Below are 21,593 nucleotides of genomic sequence, written 5' to 3' on the forward strand. Positions count from 1 at the left end.
CATATATTACATTATTAATACCAAAAAGTGAAACCTGCATTCCTAGGTGTGGACATGCCCGATGTCAGTGCTTATCATTCCTAGGTGTGGACATGCCCGATGTCAGTGCTTATCATTCCTAGGTGTGGACATGCCCGATGTCAGTGCTTATCATTCCTAGGTGTGGACATGCCCGATGTCAGTGCTTATCATTCCTAGGTGTGGACATGCCCGATGTCAGTGCTTATCGCCATTGTTTCGTCGTTGTTGGCAACCGTTTCCATTGTGTGTGACATCAGAACAGTGAGAGAGGTGCGAGGGAGAGAGAGATGTGCATGGCAGACCGAAACCTGAACATGCACAGGCTCCATGGGTAGAGAATGCTACCTGGGAATCAGAAAGAGGCCCCCGGGGCCTGGTCTAACTGTCACAGTGTCCCCGAGCAAGACACTTAACCCTAACTGCTGTAGAATAGTGCCACAGCTCGCAATAGTTATAGGATGAGTAATTGTAGGCGACACATTTCATATTTCACTGCAATTGTACAGTGACGATGTCATGTCATATCTGTGTGAATAGTTGTCACTCTCTCTTTGTATGTCTTTCCCCCTTTCCATCTCACCCTCTCTCTCTCTCTCTCTCTTCCCATTCTCTTCTATCCCACCCCACACCCCACTTCTTGGATTTCTTGGAACCTGCGGTGGGGTGTCACTTACCAAATAACAGATCTACATCTACAAGCTCATCCATTGCATTGTTAGCTCGTAGATCAGTTCTCTTTGGAGTGTGGAGTGTAATTTGAGAATAAATCAGCCATTTTGTCTTCAACTATGTTTGGAGAAAAAGCGTATAGCGGCTTGTGTTCCTCGCGTGCCTCACTGAGCGTGGATTTTCACAATGAAATATAGCCCAGGTCGGCAGTTCTAATGTGCTGAATGTATGATGGATCAGTCTGCCAAACGGCAACAAAGAGACACTGGCAGGAAATATTTATCAAATAGATTTAACAGCCATATTGTTTTTTATAATACATGATAGCTAATATATTCCTTGATACATAAATCTGCAGATAATGGATACGGCAGAGTTTGTGTGTGTGCGTGCGTGCGTGCGTGCGTGTGTGTGTGTGGCAGGGGGAGATGAGAGAATGGTCTGTGTCCTGAATGGACAGTAGGTTTAACATCTAGATGTCAGATAATGAACGCCATATTCACAAAAATACAATAATTGCAATCACACAAACGTGTTAGGCCTCATTCACACGTACCAAACACCAATCAAGCAATGTTTGGTCGTTTTTTTGTTTTTTTGGGCCACCACAATGCTTTTCCAATGGGAGTCACATGGTTTGATCAAACATTTGTGTTTGATTGCTGATTGCTGGTGGTGTTCTGCCCCTCCCCCCTCATCAAACAAAAATGTTTGGTCAAACCATGTGACTCCCATTGGAAAAGCATTGTGGTGGCCCAAAAAAAAACATTTGCTTGATTGGTGTTTGGTACGTGTGTATGAGGCCTTATGCCTCATCTATTATACATTTGAAAACATGTGCCCAAGCCCAGGAAAGGAACATAAAGTCACCAGCTACTACGTCACTGACACGCTGCAACACGCTGCAACACACACTGCAACAACACACTAACACGACACAGTCTTACCCTCCGCGTCGATCCACGGCTATCTCCTCATGTCGCGCCGCACGGCCACACTCAACAACACCCGCGTAAAAACTGTCATTGCACTGCCACTACAGCCGACTCCCGTCCACACTCACAAACAACAGCAATATCAATAATAAACACAAACACGCCACAAGCACCGACACCCCCGCCTAATTTGTTGCCACGTCTATGCAAACAAGCACAGAAAAAATGCCATTCAACACGCTACTTACAACTCGCTTACAATTCGCATACCTGGCAACACTGCATCCCGTGATTCCACTCTTTTCATTGGCTGCGCCGCCAACATTGTCAAACATTGTTGCCACGTCTATGTAAACAAGGCCGCAAACCCTGACTTCCTACAGCCTACAGCCTATACTTTCACACACTACCACTCGCTTACAATACGTGGACCTGGCAACACTACATCACCCCTTCCCAATGGCTCAAAACCCCACCACGTGACCCACGTGTGTTTCGTGTTACCTTTCACACTTCCGGAAACACTACCGGAAGTTACACGGTACACACACACACACACACGCACACACACACACACACACACACACGTGCGTGCGCGCGCGCACACACACACACACACACACACACACACACACACACACACAGTGTACAGCCTGCCGGAAACCACAAGTAGAAGAAGACGAAGAACAACAACACAGGTTCTACACTGATTCTAACTTGGATGGAGAGCGCCGCGATTACATACACAGTCACAATCATGCAAACACGACCGCGTCGACACCTGGCGTGGTACAATCGGGACGAACCGAGGCGCATATATGGATAACAACAACAACACCACACGCACACGCTGCAACAACGCGCTGCAACACAAAACGTAAGTCACGTATGTAACTATGGTTCTATGAATCCTGGATGACTGCTTAACACTGGATGATTGGCGTCCAGTGTTAAGCACTGCCTCTGGCAGTCAGTAAGGATGAAATAGAACAGCTGTGTACAACGCAGTGTCACTGCAGACACGTGTGTGTGTGGGGTGTGTGCGTGCGTGCGTGCGCGGGGGGGGGGGGGGATTTTGGAACGCCTCGCGATGCAGCTGAAATGGCACACACACACACACACACACACGCCACAAAACGCTAATAATAATAATAATAATACACAATTACAACACTACACTAATCATAACAACAGTACAGAACAGTACAGTACACATGAGTACAGTACAGAAAGAAAGCTCACATCAGAATATTAATCCATGTAATAATAATAATAATAATAAAACATAATAACACAACACTAATAACTATAATATCAACAGTACAGAGAACAGTACAGTACATCAGAATATTAATCCATGTAATAATAATAATAACAATAAATAAGCACACAACACTAACAACAGTACAGAGAACAGTACAGTACACATGAGTACAGTATACTGTTCCTGCGCCTTGCCATGCTCTTTCAATCATAATAATAATAATAAATAACAACACTACACTAATAACAACAATCATATCAACAATACAGCGAACACTACAGTACACATGAGTACAGTACAGTACAGAAATAAAGCTCACATCAGAATATTCATCCATGTAATAATAATAATAATAATAATAATAATAAATAATAACACAACACTACTAACTATAATATCAACAGTACAGAGAACAGTACAGTACAGTACATCAGAATATTAATCCATGTAATAATAATAATAATAAAAAAACACTAATACAACAGTACAGAGAACAGTACAGTACAGTACACATGACTACAGTACAGTACAAAGACTTACAGTACACTACAGTACAGTATACTGTTCCTGCGCCTTGCCATGCTCGCTTTCATACGCACATACACAAAACCAAACAGGGCCACTCAGCCAGCTTGGCAACTTTGCGCTTTCCAAGCAAATGCATAAATGAAAACATCATGGCTTGCCATTGCCTTCTTCCCATTTGCGACGCATCGCGTTAGGATGAGCGGGCCGAAGGCCCGCGAAATTCTAGTACATTACATTACATTACATTACAGTCATTTAGCAGACGCTTTTATCCAAAGCGACTTACAATAAGTGTATTCAACATAGGTAGGGAACAAAAACTACTAATCACCAGAAGTCTTTAGTGCATTTTCTGCAAAAACAAGCAACCAAGAGTATACCTAGTGCTAAGGTAAAAGTGCAATATATCAGCTACCTATTTCCTTAAACAGATGAGACAAAATAGCTAAATCAAATGAGCATGAGCTAAAACAATTAAGTGTATCGACTAAACAAGATCCAATAAACAATACAACAATAGAAAACAAGCGTTCGTACAACTAGTTAACAACAAGTAGGTCAGGCAGAGAGGAAGGGTAGTGTTTCCTGAAGAGGTGGGTTTTCAACCTGCCGCGAAATATGGGCAGTGACTCTGCTGTCCTAACATCAGTGGGGAGTTCATTCCATCACTGTGGGGCCAGAACAGAAAAGAGTCGTGACCGTGTGGATCGGCCAGAAGGACCCTTGAGTGACGAGGCAATCAGTCGCCCCGAGGTGGCAGACCGAAGTGGTCGGGCAGGGGTGTAGGCATCGACCATAGCCCGGAGGTAGGAAGGAGCTGTTCCTTTCACTGCCCTATAGGCTAACACCAGGGTTTTGAACTGGATGCGAGCCGCTACGGGGAGCCAGTGTAGAGAACGGAGAAGGATGGTTGTGTGGGAGAACTTGGGGCGGTTGAACACCAGACGAGCCGCAGCTTTCTGAACAAGCTCCAGAGGTCTGATGGCAGATGCCGGAGCACCAGCAAGGAGGGAGTTGCAGTAGTCCAGGCGGGAGATGACGAGAGCCTGGATGAGCACCTGGGCTGCCTTCTCCGTGAGGAAGGGGCGAATCCTCCTGATGTTGTAGAGGAGGAATCTGCAGGACCTTGTCACTGATGCGATGTTTGCCGAGAACGTCAGTTGATCGTCCAGGGTCACACCCAGATTTTTCGCAGTCCGAGTTGAGGTCACCACAGCATTATCAATGGTGATGGCCATGTCTCGGTGCGGACAGCCCTTCCCCGGGAGGAACATCAGCTCGGTCTTGTCCAGGTTGAGCTTCAGGTGGTTTGTCGACATCCACGCCGAGATGTCAGCCAGACAAGCAGCAATGCGTGCCTCCACTTGGGTATCAGAGGGGGGGAATGAGAGGATCAGCTGGGTGTCATCGGCATAGCAGTGGTAGGAAAAGCCATGGGAGTGGATGACAGCACCCAGAGATGTAGTGTAGAGAGAGAAAAGAAGAGGACCCAGAACCGAGCCTTGGGGAACCCCAGTTGTGAGCCTGTGTGGTTCTGACACAGACCCTCTCAGCATCACCTGGTAGGAGCGACCCGTCAGGTAGGATGCAAACAGGGAGAGTGCAGAGCCTGAGACACCCATCCCCTCGAGGGTGGAGAGGAGGATCTGATGGTTCACCGTGTCGAACGCTGCAGACAGGTCCAGGAGTATCAGGACGGAGGAGAGAGAGGAGAGAGAGAGTACACACGTATCAAACGAATGTTCTGTGCTCTGTCTGTGATTAATGGCTGCCACAATGCAATTCCAATGGGAGTCACATGGTTTGACCAAACATTTGTGTTTGATGAGGCAGCAATCAGCAATCAAGCACAAATGTTTGGTCAAACCATGTGACTCCCATTGGAATTGCATTGTGGCAGCCATTAATCACAGAACAACATGTGTATGAGGCCTCACACTGTTGGCCCTAATTGTGAGAGACAGCAAGGTCAAAACAGCAACCGACAGTAGTCCCGTATGGTATTCCTTCAGAAAATAGTCATTTAACAAAATGAATGTTCTCTCCAAAGAACATGAAGACCCATTCACTAAATAAAACGTGTGGTGGTTCCTCATGGATGCATCCATGTGATCCATTCGAGAACCATTATGTGTCTGTGTGTACTAGTGCACCAGCACCGCCAACCGTAAATGAAAAGGTCCCTCGATTTAAACCCGCCTGGTGCAACTCAACTCACCGTGGACGGCATTGTCAGTGACCCGTGTGAACACCCCTGTGTCCATGGGGTCGCAGAGCAGGGGGTTGACCTGTTCACTCCAACAACACACTGAGCTTCATCTGGGTCACTGCTGCCATTAATGTACTCCCCTGACCGACTGCGGCCTGCCCCACCACCCAATACTTACTTCATGTTTGTGACAGAGCCATTGAGTATAATTATGGCTCCGGCAGTTTGTTTGTGGCCTCATAGCAGGCCATTGAATGCCTAACCACTATGAAACCTTCGTCTCCCTATATCCCTGGGCAAACATTCATCTAAAATAGCTGATCTACAAACTCATAAGACATTGAAACGTAACACAATGGGGAAAAAAAGGAGGGGCCAAGTATAGACCCCTGGGTGGCCCCAGTTAACCAAGTATACAGTAAGTGGGGGATTGTTCTACCTTAATAACCTGAGTGCTGTGGTGCTGCATGTCCACGGAAGCGTAAAGAATTGTGTGCTGCCGTAACAAAGAGCGGCACATATGAGTAATTAATTACCTCATCTCCGCTCCCCTGCTCTGTATGCGGCGGTGGGTCCACTTCTAACATTCTGCATTTAATTCTCATAACCTAATTTAATTTGCAGCGCTGAAAGCCCCCTGTCATCTTTGTCACTTTGTGCACTGCACGAACAGTGGTGGTGGCAAGAGCCTCGCTAATTCACCCTGTCCTTTCCAGGCTCCTTGTGCCTCCTGTCGCACTTGCAAAGTTGGCACACACACACGCACACACGCACACATGCACACACACACACGCACGCACGCTCGTGCACGCACACACACACACTCACACACACACACACACACACACACACACACACACACACACACACACACACACACACACACACACACACACACACACACACACACACACACACACGTTCATGCACGTATCCAAATGGCCTGAGGACTGCCCGCAGCGGCACCAATTAATGGCAGCGTTCAATGAGTTCAATGAGCAAGAACATAAAATCCTCTGTACTGTCATTTTGAGGGAAGTTTCAAAAGAGGGCAAATTTCTGTCCTTTTTGCAGAAAATATTCGCCTGACAGCAACATGGTGTAGAACACACTCAGTGCAGGCATAGGCTTACATACGCACACACGTACGCATGCACACGCGCACTCTCACGCACGCGCACATACACACGCAGACACAGAAATACACTGATACTGGGAGATGTTTGCTCAGTAGCTTCCGACGACTTTTCATCTTTATTACCGTCATCATCACTTTATTCCTATCTCTGTCATAACGAACCCTTCACCCTGGAGAGATCACACACACACATGCACAATATTGTGCACACTTTCACATGGCATGTGCAGGCCTGCACACAAGCACACACACACACACATGCATATATAGTAGAGACACACATACAGTACATGCACACATGCATGCATGTACGCACAGTATACTCACTCCCATGCGCAATTAAGCAGGTTCAGCATCCTCTAATGCCAGGTTGAGTGTGGGTGGATGAGAAGAATGTGGGTCTGTGTTGAAAGGAGGGAGGGAGAGATGGAGGCAGAGGGTGGGGCTGACGGAGGATAAGAGATAAGTTGGAACCCGGCGGGTTTAAAAATAACGAGAGAAATAGACAGAGTGTAATAAGGACGAACGGACAGAGGGAACGATCAAAAGAGGATTAGAGGGTTGAGACAGAGGTGAAGGGAAGGGGTGTTGTAACGATATGATGAACAGAATGGCAGAGGAAGGAAGTGGGAATTCGTACTGTATGTGTGTAGTTCATTTATCAGAAGGGAGGACGGCTGCTGAAGGCAACAATGGCTGAGATGAGGGACGGGGCATACCGTCACCCAAGCACGCTGAAATAGCACGGATTGGCATTTCCGTACATTCCGTACATACATGTACATACACGCCTTCGGCAGAGCCTTCAACTCTACCGAACCTTGCAACGTTCGACACGGCAACTCGCTCTGTTTAGCTCGCTCGGTGGTGTCTCTCGTGGCTCAAGTTCGGTAGAGACGGCGCCCCTCTGTCACGGTCTATGGGGAGGATTTCAGTGTAATATGTACGGATTTGGGGGTTTTCTAGGCGTGTATGTACGGAAATGCCAATCCGTGCTATTTCACAGTGTTTGGGTGAGACCGGGTTAGAGCGGGAGGAAAGAAAGAACAGTGATGAGTGAAACAGGCGATGGGCAAGATGAATGGAGAGGTGACGGGATGTGGAAATGAAATTGGGCACTGGAGAAGAATTGAGCACTGGTGACCTATGGGAGAGGAAGGTTGTGTTTAAAGGACATGAAGGCTTGAGAAATAGATAGACAGGCGAGAGAGAGAGAGAGAGAGAGAGAGAGAGAGAGAGAGAGAGAGAGAGAGAGAGAGAGAGAGAGAGAGAGAATAGAAAGATAGAATTAGAGAAAGAGAGAATTTTTTAGGATGTCAAAGGCTGGCATAATACAATGGATAGAGGCTGAGCCATACTGAGAGCATATAGTACAAATTAAGACGGAGCAAGGAAAAGCAGACATGGGAGGAAGACAGGGAGCTTTAACAAGACGCGAGAGAAAGTTGTCAAATTGGCCAGTATAGCCTTGTAGATGCATCTGTCAGCTCCAACTCCACTGCAGTAAATGTTCGCACAAGCCGAATCATTTTCTCAGACTCCCACATGTACACCATAGCTTTATTTTATTTTTACACAGTTGGTTGACTGCGCATTTCTCTCTCTGTACTCAGACCCCGGTCAAATTGCAGCCTCTTGGGAAAAGAGTTCTTTTAGTTTGTTTTCAACTTACCTACCGGGAGTACCAAGCAAGCGGGGTGAGTCACTATAGCCTGTCTGCGCCGCAGCATTTTAGTGTTTAATGAGCTGTCACGAATCCCCGAAAACAAAAGCCAGGAGTTATTTGCAAGCCTAGTTTGACCCATGGTTCCCATCCCAACCCGGAGAACAGTATGCTCCATACCTCGACTCCAAATGACCGCGGCTGTCAATGGCGATGATTTAAGTCGTCGATATAACCATGCTTTTCCTGCGTTTTCCATCAGCAGTTAGAGGATCCCACAGCATGAGAGGTGATGGAACAGAGGCACTTAAGTTAATTAAACAGCCTTATCTATGGGCCCCGCTCTCAAAGAAAACGGGGCCCCTTTGAATTGGCGATAGCTACGTAATTACCCTTTATCGCCTTGTAGAGAGGTTAGGAGTGCTTAATGAAGAGCAGTTTTGTTTTAGACTTTAGCGAGAATTAGAATATGGCGTGTGCGTACGTGTGTGTGAGGGACGTGCGTGTGGCTCATGGTGAAGCTTTCAATATTAATATCCAATAATTGCAATCTAGTGTGATCCTTGTCCTTCAGTTATTAAATGAATTTCATTATGCCCTCTCCACTCCCACTTACTTCTCTCTCGCTCTCTCTCTCTCTCTCTCTCTCTCTCTCTCTCTCTATCTTTACGTTGTGTGTGTTAGAACACACTCAACGTAAAGATATGCAGGCCGTGTAACTTCTATTATATTATTATATATGATTTAATTAGCTGTTTTATGGTTGGAAGTTGGAACATGTTGAAGGACATTCTTCCTGCTCCCCCTGAGCACACATGCATATATTCAAAAGAACAGGAAGGTTAGCCTGCCCTATACTTACACAGTATAGAATCCTTTGTGTTCATAAAAAACAAGACAACAGATTTGTAAATGCCAGAAATGAGAATGATGTGGACAAACAGTAGTATGATGTGGCCTTAAACAATTATTAATATTGTCACTGTTGGGTGGAAACCTTGTATGTCCAATACCATTGCACTTTCCAGGAAATGGAAACGTAAAACATTAAAATAAAATGATTGAAAGAAAGGAAATAAAAATAGACATTTGAATTCCATAGCCACAAGCTCTTCTAAATACTTTTCATTTGTTAAATATTTACATAATACCTAACTACGGACATACCTGAACACTGTTCTAGAATGAATAAAATCTTTTATAAATATATCAAATCTGCACTCTCACGATGCATCGCATGGCCACATTGGATCCACTACTTTTGTATAACACACAATGAAGGAGGATATTTTGAGAAACATAAATGTTAAGATTGGAATACCATAGGAGGGGCAAAGAAAGCACATTGATGAGTGAACGCTCGCCCCAAAACGTGCTCGCCCCGGGTCAAAACCTTATCCTCAAATACAAATACAAGTAGTCCTACAAGAACCGCTGGGGGCAAGCAGTCCACGGAAAAATGGGGGTGAGCGTGCTTATACCACGATAGCTCGTTTTACGTCAATAACCATTTTTCTTTTCAACGTCAATAACCATTTTTATTTTTAAAGCAACTGATATTTAGATATATGGCAAGTAAATATATCACGTTGTCTGTTACTGTTATCTGTGGCCCTGCCTTTAATTTAACTTTAACTTAAGAACATGTGTTTTCTCAGATGGGTGGCCGGTCTCTCCATTAGAGATAGGGTGGAAGGTTCAGTCATACGCATTCAAAGTAGAACCGGTTGTCCTTCGCTTGGAAAGGAGTCCGCTAAAGGTGGTTCGGGCATCTAAGCCTGCTAAGGTGGTATAGATGCATCCTGAGCGTCTCCCTATAGGGAGGTACTTGGTGCATGTCACACTGTGGGAAGACCCCTTGGCAGTCAAACAACCAGATGGGGCGTTCATATCTCCACACTAGACTTGGAACGCCTCGGGATCCCCCAGGAGTGGCTAATGTTGCTCGGGAAAGTAAAGTTTGGAGCTCTCTGCCGGAACTGTTGGCCCCGCGACCTGATTCTGGATAAGCTGTTGAAGATGGATGGATGGAGTGTGAAAATGTACAGTCAGTCTTTGGAGTTAGATTAACAGGTCTTTACTCTGCACCAAATGTAAAGTTATTCATCAATGAGACAAACATATCCAGCATATTCGTTTCCTTTTCCACAACGTCGACCATCAACTGATCAGCAATGTCCATGCAGGCTCACAAACAACTCTTTCTACTATATCATCCCCTATTTTGTACCTTTTTCCATAATGAGTCCACTAACTGTCAAAAGTGAGCAATGAGACCCATGTCTGCCTGGGAATATTACACAATAACAAGTTTCTTTGTTTCCATTTTTATGTTGCACGCCAGTGATTTTAATGAATGCTCTGTGTGGAATGAATACATTTCACTATCATCCCCCAGAATTACTGCGGAGACGTTTCAATTTTGTGAAACTACATCATGCAATACATTATGAGGCTACAGCTTTTCACACAGAAAATAATTAGACACATACACAAGAAAGAAGTAACTAGTAAGGAAAAAAGAAAACAGGATATAGTTAACAGAAAAACAATAGTTTATCCATGAGTCAGAAGACCCCCAAGCGGACCATTGGCCAATGGTCAAGTTTTGACGAATTAAGTGGTCAAATGTCTGAAATAAGTCTATAAAAGTCTAAAATAAGTCTTACATTTTCAAACTTCATCTCTTTCTCAGCTAAGGGGTGAAAAAACTTTGATAAGTGTAACATGGTTAATAGTGCTTCCACTTGCCCAGGCATTATATTGTATTGTGAGTGTTCTGTCACTTTAAGAGTTTGAGCGGTTGCCTTTAAGGGAATGACGCAAACCTAGCGCACTTCCTATTTCATCTGTGCTATGAAAGCGGTAGGTTGTGTCTATTTTGCACTGCTGATTATTTTATTATTTTCATTTGCAATTGTGCATTATATTTATATGTACCCAGAGTTGTTAGGATAAGACTGTATCTGCATCTGTTCTGTTTACAGACAATATTAATGTTGAACACACTGAAGAACAGAGCAGTGATTGCCACGTTGTCTGTTTTGTCAGGTACATATATTGTATTAACTTGCTATTTCATCTGTGCTATGAAAGCGACAATATTAATGTTGAACACACTGAAGAACAGAGCAGTGATTGCCACGTTGTCTGTTTTGTCAGAATAAATCCAGTCACTGCTGTCTGTTGAGATCCTGGTCTGTGCTTCCAAGTTCACACAACACAACGCAAACTTAGGTACAGGCTCCAAGAGACGAGTAAATTTAGAGTAGACCAGTAAGACTGTCTGGGGAGGCACTGGGGACTCGGGGGGCACGGGGGGTGCACTGTCTGGGGCGGCACTGGGGGGGCACTGTCTGGGGAGGCACCGGGGGGGCACTGTCTGGGGAGGCACCGGGGAGGCATTGGGGGCACTGTCTGGGGCGGCACTGGGGGGGCACTGTCTGGGGAGGCACCGGGGGGGCACTGTCTGGGGAGGCACCGGGGAGGCATTGGGGGCACTGTCTGGGGCGGCACTGGGGGGGCACTGTCTGGGGAGGCACCGGGGGGGCACTGTCTGGGGAGGCACCGGGGAGGCATTGGGGGCACTGTCTGGGGCGGCACTGGGGGGGCACTGTCTGGGGAGGCACCGGGGGGGCACTGTCTGGGGAGGCACTGGGGAGGCATTGGGGGCACTGTCTGGGGCGGCACTGGGGGGGCACTGTCTGGGGAGGCACCGGGGGGGCACTGTCTGGGGAGGCACTGGGGGGGCACTGTCTGGGGGGGCACTGGCACTGGGGGGGCACTGTCTGGGGAGGCACTGGGGAGGCATTGGGGGCACTGTCTGGGGCGGCACTGGGGGGGCACTGTCTGGGTAGGCACCGGGGGGGCACTGTCTGGGGAGGCACTGGGGGGGCACTGTCTGGGGGGGCACTGTCTGGGGAGGCACTGGGAGGCACTGAGGCACTGGGGGGCACTGTCTGGGGAGGCACTGGGGAGGCACTGGGGGGCACTGTCTGGGGAGGCACTGTCTGGGGAGGCACTGGGGGGGCACTGGCACTGGGGAGGCACTGGGGGGCACTGTCTGGGGAGGCACTGAGGCACTGGGGGGCACTGTCTGGGGAGGCACTGGCGAGGCACTGGGGGGGCACTCTGTTACATAAACTAAACAAAGAGCTGCTGAACTGACCTAGTACTAGCTGCACTAACATGTGCGATGTGTACTAGCTGGAAATATCACTGAGCACAGTGTTGTCACAGCCAGGTTTAAGTAGCCAGCCAGGTGATTGCAGAATGGAAAACAGCCAGGTGATTGCCAGAACACACCTCCGCACAAGCAGAGCTGAGCTCCAACCTAAAAGGCAAAATGCAGAAAGCACAGAGAGACAAGATGGATATTAAAACATATTATAGAGGCCTCATTGGTCGCTGCAGTTCATTGGTCGACCTGTCTCCAACGGTAGGAGGAAGACATGTGCTGAAGGCTCTGACTACTGGCCAATCACAGCACATCTTTTCTGTGACTTCCGTTTACATTGCTAAAGACCCAGCTTGTCAAGCTTCCGCGTGCATAACAAAAGTCCCGGAAAAGACGTGGTGTGATTGGCCAGTAGTCCCTTGAGTGACAGCGAGAGACATGGAGGAGTCGCATGAGTGACGTCACTTGGGCAGCGACGCAGAGTGCCTTCAGCACTTCCGCTTGAATTCCTGCCTTCAATAGAGACACATCACTCCAATGAACTGCAACGGCCAATGAGGCATCTTTTTTTGAGTTGTGCAACCACTCCATTGCCCAGCAATGTGTGTCCCTGGCTGTGTCCCTGGGTCCCTGGCAGGGTCTGAGCACGGAAATAGCACATTTTCACCACCAAGTGTCAATGTTGCGCAGCCTAACACACACACACACACACACGCGCACGCACGCACGCACGCACGCACGCACGCACGCACACACATACCAGGGAGGAGTACAGTACAGTACAGTACAGTACAGTACAGTACAGTACAGTACAGTACAGTACAATACAGTACAGTACAGTACAGTACAGTACAGTACAGTACCACTCACTTCCGACGGGTCAGATCTTTTTATATATATGCCATATCTATACGTACCCGGAAGCTTGGCAAGCTTCCGCTTTGCTTCGCAAGGAATCTCAGGAAAGCTTGCCTTCATGTTGCCTTCCCTCGAGACACGACGCCATAGTGTTGAGCACTGCTCTTAAAAGTAATGAAAGGTGATTGATCATAATTGAATCCACCTGTGTCCACACCCCGCTGATTCAGCCTAATCCAAGCCACCTCACCACAGTGGCGTTTCCAGGAATTACATTTTGGGCAGGCAAGAATTACATTTTGGACAGGCAAGATGTGTTAATTGTCGTCTCCCCGCGCTCGTAGCACTAAAGGTTTTCAAAGAGATATATACCTGCCAGACGAGTAGTATACAAAGGCTGAAAGGCTTGCATTTACATTCCAATGGGTGATTGAGGGTCGCGCTCTACCGCAACGGCCAATCAGCTGTCCACTAATAGTTCTCATGTCTTGTTTTTGTCCCCTTTTTTTCTCATTGTATGGATTTTGGCCAGGCCAGAAATGGATTTGGACAGGCGGACGCCTGCCCTCGCCTTATTGTAGATACGCCTCTGCCTCACCATGCACCTCACTGCAGGTACTTAGGCCTTAATTCTGCAGTAAATCAGTGTTCATTTTGCTAGGACGTTTTTTATTTAGTTTTAGTCATAGTCTTTTGAACAAAATTTCATTTTGTCATATTTTAGTTATCTCAAACATTTTGTCTAGTTTTAGTCGACTAAATCTACAGTTAATATTGTCAACACAAATGTATTTTGGCAGGGCTTTATGGCATAATTGCTGATTTTACACTTGATTGCATATATGATATACATATATTGTCAATATATTTAGTTTTAGTCATCATAGCTTAGTTTTTATTTAAAAAGGTAGTCAACAAACATTTTGCATCGTACTTTTAGTCTACAAAATAGAGCTGTAAAAATGACCAAATTGCTGTAAATGACCAATCGTCACCAAGCTCCAATGGAATCGCTTCTTCCAGTTCCTCAATCAGCACAGTAGCAAGAGATAAAGATATAATCAACTATATTTTGACATATATAATCACCCATGGCCATAATGGCCTGAAAAGGAATAAAATCATGAATTAACTGCCATTACCATACATCTCATTCAGGAATATAGTTGGGTAGAAGCAACTTTCAACCAAGCAACTTAATTCACACTGTGGAATGTCGTCGTATAATGTAGCTATGTCATTTTTGTCATAATTTGCAATTGTTTCATTGTATCTCAAAAAAGATTTTGAATAGGTTGTGCATTGTAGTGTTCCCTAGTCTGCTGAAGAGTATACGCCTTATGTTTGTGGACACTTCTTCCCATGGGTTTACCCCCTCCCTGTTGGCCTTTACCATGCTGTTTGTGGACACTTCTTCCCATGGGTTTACCCCCTCCCTGTTGGCCTTTACCATGCTGAGAGCAATCCCAGAATGCCTTGATAAAAAGTTTATGCTCTACACGGAAAGTTGTTTCTGTTGGCAGTATCACTCGTTGTCCCGCTGGCGGAATCTAGATGAGCTGAACGCCTAGCCCACAGCTCTCTGCTTCTGCTCCATGAGCTGAACGCCTAGCCCACAGCTCTCTGCTTCTGCTCCATGAGCTGAACGCCTAGCCCACAGCTCTCTGCTTCTGCTCCATGCTGTCACAGCTCTCTGCTTCTGCTCCATGAGCTGAACGCCTAGCCCACAGCTCTCTGCTTCTGCTCCATGAGCTGAACGCCTAGCCCACAGCTCTCTGCTTCTGCTCCATGAGCTGAACGCCTAGCCCACAGCTCTCTGCTTCTGCTCCATGCTGTCTAGATTAGCTGAACGCCTAGCCCACAGCTCTCTGCTTCTAGATGAGCTGAACGCCTAGCCCACAGCTCTCTGCTTCTGCTCCATGCTGTCACAGATGAACGCCTAGCCCACAGCTCTCTGCTTCTGCTCCATGCTGTCACAGCTACATCCTCCTAGCCCACAGCTCTCTGCTTCTGCTCCATGCTGTCACCGCTACATCCTCCTTTTGATTGCAGCGGTTGATGGGGAAACAATTCAATATATATATATTTTTAAAACATATCTGCCAATTATTACTAATGGTTTTGGCTGCCAATTATTACCAATGGCTTTGGCTGCATGGAAACAATGTTTCAAAAATCTTCTCATGGTATTATGGTATTATGGTTTGTTGTGTTGAGTTCTGTCCACTCCAGCTGTACTAACATTCTAGTGGCATAACAGTTAGCAGAGTTGCTAAGCTTACCCAGTTCAATGAACTTGGCTCAGTGACTCAGCGTGTGTGTGTATGTGTGTGTGTGTGTGTGTGTGTGTGTGTGTGTGTGTGTGTGTGTGTGTGTGTGTGTGTGTGTGTGTGTGTGTGTGTGTGTGTGTGTCTGTGTGTGTGTGTGTGTGTGTCACTCAATATTTGGCCATCAGCAACTCACTCTGGCGTTTGTATTCATCAGTCCTTCCAAGAAAGAAAAAACACTGTTGCACTTCTTGTAATGTGGCAATCTTTCGATTGCCACATTACATAAAAAGCATCACCCGTTATTTCTATCTAGCATTGACACTTTCAATTTCCATGTCTGCCATTTTTCATTTTCTGACCATTATATGAACATCAACATGCTGTTTCTATGGTAACAACTTAATTTCAGCAGTAACGACATCACAGACACGTATAGTTAATCAGCAGCACACCTTAAAAAACAGCAAGCAGTGCTGAATTTGGTCATTTACGAACTGGAATTGGGATCATATCAGGCTACTGCTATCATCTTCTGCAACCACTGCAGTCGCTTCAATTTGTGTAAATTGATATCCAGTAGAATTTCTGTCAGAATATGCTCTCTTTTGACATCTCTGGAAGAAATCAATGCCTATACACCTTTTGAAGGCAACTCTTTGATGGCTGTTTTCCCCCAAGTGTAATGGACTTTCACTGTACTATTATGTCACTATCCCATCTTCTACACTGTAATGTATCCAACTGGGATGAAGCATTCAGTACACGCTATTAGCATGCATGCTAATGCCGATGGTGCTCTGTCATGTCTCTATGCGTGATGTGTGCATGTGAGAAAACTGAGTATATGAGATATTGACTCCACAAATGGAGTGTTTATTCCGCCCTTGGGATGAGCTGCATTCTCCTCCGCTGGTTTGGGAATATTGTCTTTGGCTCAGCTTTCAAGAACAGGCTCTTGCATTACAATTATCGCATTTTGTGTCCTCTTCCTCTGTTCTCCTTGACAAAAAGACAGATTGAGCTGTGAAAAGGAAAGGACGGATTGTGGTAGCAGAAGCGGAAGCATTGTATAATCATGAAGCACAGCAAAACATGGAGGAGTACACACACAATTCAAAGTTTACATGAGATACAGACAAGCATATACAAGCAGTGGCAGTGCTAGGACATGTATGTACATAGCCATCTGGATACAACTGTACGTGACTGTGTGTGCTTTGGAGGATACATTGTTAGTGATGTATACTCAATGAGTTGACTGATCTATTCGTTGCTTTGCACAGCTCAACAACACACATCCACACACGCCCACACAAACAGAACACAGTACAACAGACAGCCTATCAGCATTAGCATGCAAGAAAACATTGCATATTGAATGATTGAACACAGTTGGGCGCTGCTACCCCCAGGTTGTAATTCTGCTGGGGGAGGGAGACTTGTTTCTTTGTGAAGAATAGATATGATGCAGGAGATAGGGTCGACAGATGGACGGACGGACGGACGGACGGACGGACGGACAGACGGACAGGCAGCCAAACAGACACAGCCATGCAAATGACACACGTACAGCTCAGTCAATGAGACAGACAGAAAGCAAGTGATCAAAGGAGCTAGGGAGTCAAGGGTAGGAGACTTTGATGTTTAGATGGAATGAAGTATGTTCATTTACCATGGTGCTGTGCTACTTAGGGAGCCTTGTTGCATTGTGGCCTGACGGACTCCCTTCATTCAAGACATGCTTATTCAAGTCTCCATAATGGTGGTTTGAAGTGCAAGTTCTTTATCAGTTTCAGAAACGGGAGAAGACCTCAAGAGGCGGCTGTTTGTAGCTACAGTGGAATCAGTACCCCACGTCTTACGCTTTCTTGCACTACCAATTTGACACTGCACTGTTAACTTTATTTTCTTGTCTTTATTATGAAGGGGCCTCGTGATACACGGATTGATTGACTGTATACTGTAGACACCATATTTTCTTTTTTTTTTACCCTCGTTTACTGTTGCTCTGTAGTATTGGTATTATTATTACTGTATTTTTAATGCATCCTGTCTTTTCTTTTGCCTTGTTTCGGATTTGAGTGACAATCAACCGATAATCACCAGTAGGTTACTTATCAAGCCGAACTTATCGGTCTACTGCACATGCACACATACACAACAAATGTTCGGTCCGTGTGTGATGTCTGATTGCTGTTTGATTGCTGCTCCAATTCATTTTCAATGGGAGTCACATGGTTTGACCAAACATTTTTGTTTGATATGGGGGGAGCAATCAGCTATCAGCAATCAAACACAAATGTTTGATCAAACCATGTGACTCCCATTGGAAAAGCATTGTGGTGGCCCAAAAAAACAAAAAAACGACCAAACATTGCTTGATTGGTGTTTGGTACGTGTGAATGAGGCCTGAGGCCTCATACGTATCAAACACTATCAAACAAATGTTTGCTAGTTTTTTTTATTTAATGGCTGCCACAATGCTTTTCCAATGGGAGTCACATGGTTTAACCAAACATGTTTGATTGCTGGTGGTGTGTGTGTGTGTGTATCAAACAAAAAGGTCTTTCTTTTTTGTCTAACCTAAACATAGTTTAGGTTAGTTTAGGTCACTTCCGTGTTTCCTAATTGCAGCCAATAGGCTCCCAGACTACATGCAGTAGGTCGATAAGATCGTCTTGATAAGTAACCTACTGGTGATTATCGGTTGATCACATGGTTTCTACTGTATACTGCAGTACTTTTGTTTTTCCTTACTTAAATTGTAAGCTGTAACCTTAACTGCTGTGCCACCTCTGGGTGACTGATTTCCCCCCGCAGGATAATAAAGGTATCTATCTATCTATCTATCTATCTATCTATCTATCTATCTATCTATCTATCTATCTATCTATCTATCTATCTATCTATCTATCTATCTATCTATCTATCTATCTATCTATCTACAGTATCCATCCATCCATCCATCCATCCATCCATCCATCCATCCATCCATCCCTCCCTCCATCCATCCATCCATCCATCCATCCATCCATCCATGTATCTAGTACTGCTGTTTGGGGCTGAGACATGGACCCTCACAGCACAACAGGAAAGAGCCCTGGATGGAGTCTACACAAGAATGCCAGAAATGTGGTCCACTATAGGGAGGGACCTATACCACAGGTCACAGACAAGAGAGAGAAGTCAGAGAGAGAGAAGGATGAGGCTGGCAGGGCACTGTGTCAGCCACCCGGAACTATAGAGGCAAACAAACTGACACTGTGGGAGTCAACCCAGGGCAAAGTCAGGAAAGGCAAGAAGCGCACCACCTACGTAGATGCACTGCAGCACGACAGCTTAGCTAACACTGTAAGAGCTCAAGACACTGATGCTAGATAGGAGAGTGTGGAGGGCAGCGATTCAGGAGTCCCAAGTAGGTGTTGGCTAAACTGCACTGACCACTCTTGCATCGCTTTGTCAGTTACTCACTGTTGGTTTTCTGCATGCACAAATATCAATTCATCCATTTATTGCAGATAAGATGTACATTCAGCCAGGGATGCACCTATATGGAAATTCTTGGCCGATACAGATGTTTAAAATAACAATTAAATTTAGCCGATAGCCGCTACTGATACCGATATATATGTTTATTTAGTTTTTGTTGTTTATTTCCCCCTTATATGCCAGGGAAACAAATACATCTGCAATACAAGAAATTAAAGTTCTGAATCTACAGCTTGGTAGGCTGCAGATAACCAACACACCAACATACAGTAGCCACAACGCAAACTATATGCTCAAGAACATACATATTGGCTATACTGCCATCGGTTAATGTCAGTTTTATTTGCCGATACATACCGATATTGACCGATAACGGCAAATATTGGCTGATACACCTGTACATTTATACTTATATTTCTTGATATACTGTATATTAACTAGTCAGACCAAGTACAGATGTCTATAGGGTCAGACTCTATAAGTCTACTTAACTTATCTCTCGCTGTACCTATCCCACGTTTCACCCTGCTGTTTCTGCTACAAAACCTGAATTTCCCTTTGATAACTTTTTTGAGCGGTGCCTCCGCTCCATTACGCAGCTATGTGTGTCCGTATGTGTGTCATATACATGTCCCTGTGTCCCAGCATGGAAAGCTGCAACACGGTAACTGTAATTTCTCGACTGTTTCGGACACGGGAAGGCTCGCCGCTTGGGTGTGTTCTTTATAGATTGTTCTTATCAGACAATTGTTGCTATTGTAGCCCCCAGCCAATTAAGACCCAGCCCGCAACAGCCCTGCCAACCCGGGTCTCCCACTCGCCAGACCAAGCGTTGGTCTGACGAGTGGGAGACCCGGGTTCAATCCTCGCTTCCGCGCAATGCTACACTAGTTAGGGATTTACCACATAGAGAGTATTGTGGTTACAAAAAAAGATCCAAAGAGTAAAGTGAAGTGAGTAAAGTGAATGAGTGTATTCATTGTACTGTATGGCATTGAATGTCTGAATTCATTTAATTACTAGAAAGATTGCAGTCTCGGTAGAGTGCATACCTCTGCCGACACTGCACATTACTGTGAAGATAAATCGTTGCTAGACCTGAATGAGTAATTGGCCCTTGATTGTGACATTGTCCTTTGAGGCTTTGACCCTTTCAACCCAAAAGTAAATAGTCTCTGCAACAGAGAATACTGATCGTTCCCTTCACCTGGGTTTCCCCCGCCAGCGTTGCCATGTCTGCTTATTTTAAGCGACATTGGGCTTATATTTCTGTAATGTTCCTTACGGTTTGCATTTTTGGGGACTTGTTTCTAAAGTGTAGTTGCTTATTTGGGCTTGCTCCCAATTCTTTTCATTTAAACCAGTGGTTCTCAAATATTTTCATGTCATGGACCCCCAAATTATGTATTATTTGGCCCCTATAACCCCCATCTGAAAATGGTTTGTGCCAGAGAGCCCCATACCAGATTCATGTTGTTTGAATGTTTAAAAAATCTTCCAAATAATCGACAGATGTTTTGTAAATATCTTCAAAAAGACGATGTACAGTATATAAAGGTTTGAAGTGCTCATGTGGTCTAAAGTCGCTTCTTTTTGGCTTGTTTTCCTAGACCTACTGAATCTGACAACACTGTTCTTTCCCCGCCCATATCCCTGTGGCGATGTGAAGGAGCTCAGCAGGAGATCTTATCCCTGGTTTGACTGACTTGTTGTAACTGTAAATGATTTCTCTCCTGTCAGTAGTATAGGTTAAATCTATCATGACGTGATAAAGCCTTGTAGCAATATACCAAGATTACAAAATGCTATTAGTATTGAAAGATAAAAAACACATTGACAGGCTGTTTCACCCCAACATGCCCCCCCCCCCCCCCCCTCTCTCTCTCTTACAGCTGTGAGAAACACGTGGTAAAACTAGGCCCGCACACACACGCACGCACACGCACACACACACACACACACACACCAGTGGCAAAGGCAGAAATTAGTTCTTGGGTTGGCCTTAGCCACGACTAGCTGGTTGTGCAAGTGCGTGGCCGAGAAAACTTCAGGTTTATATCGGTTTTATATCCATTCATAGCGTATTTTCTGCCGATATAATCGGGAATATTGGTATAACAAACAACAAATACGCACGCATGCACACGCACACACACAGGCACACACACACACACACACACACACACACACACACACACACACACACACACACACACACACACACACACACACACACACACACACACACACACACAAATAAATGCTTCCAAAAATTCCTCACAAAGAGCACAGACATAAAGTCTGATGCATGCAGCCAGGAACAAACACAATTTAACACACACACACACACACACACACACACACACACACAC

Source organism: Electrona antarctica (assembly GCF_951216825.1).
Source record: "Electrona antarctica genome assembly, chromosome: 4".
NCBI lineage: Eukaryota > Metazoa > Chordata > Actinopteri > Myctophiformes > Myctophidae > Electrona > Electrona antarctica.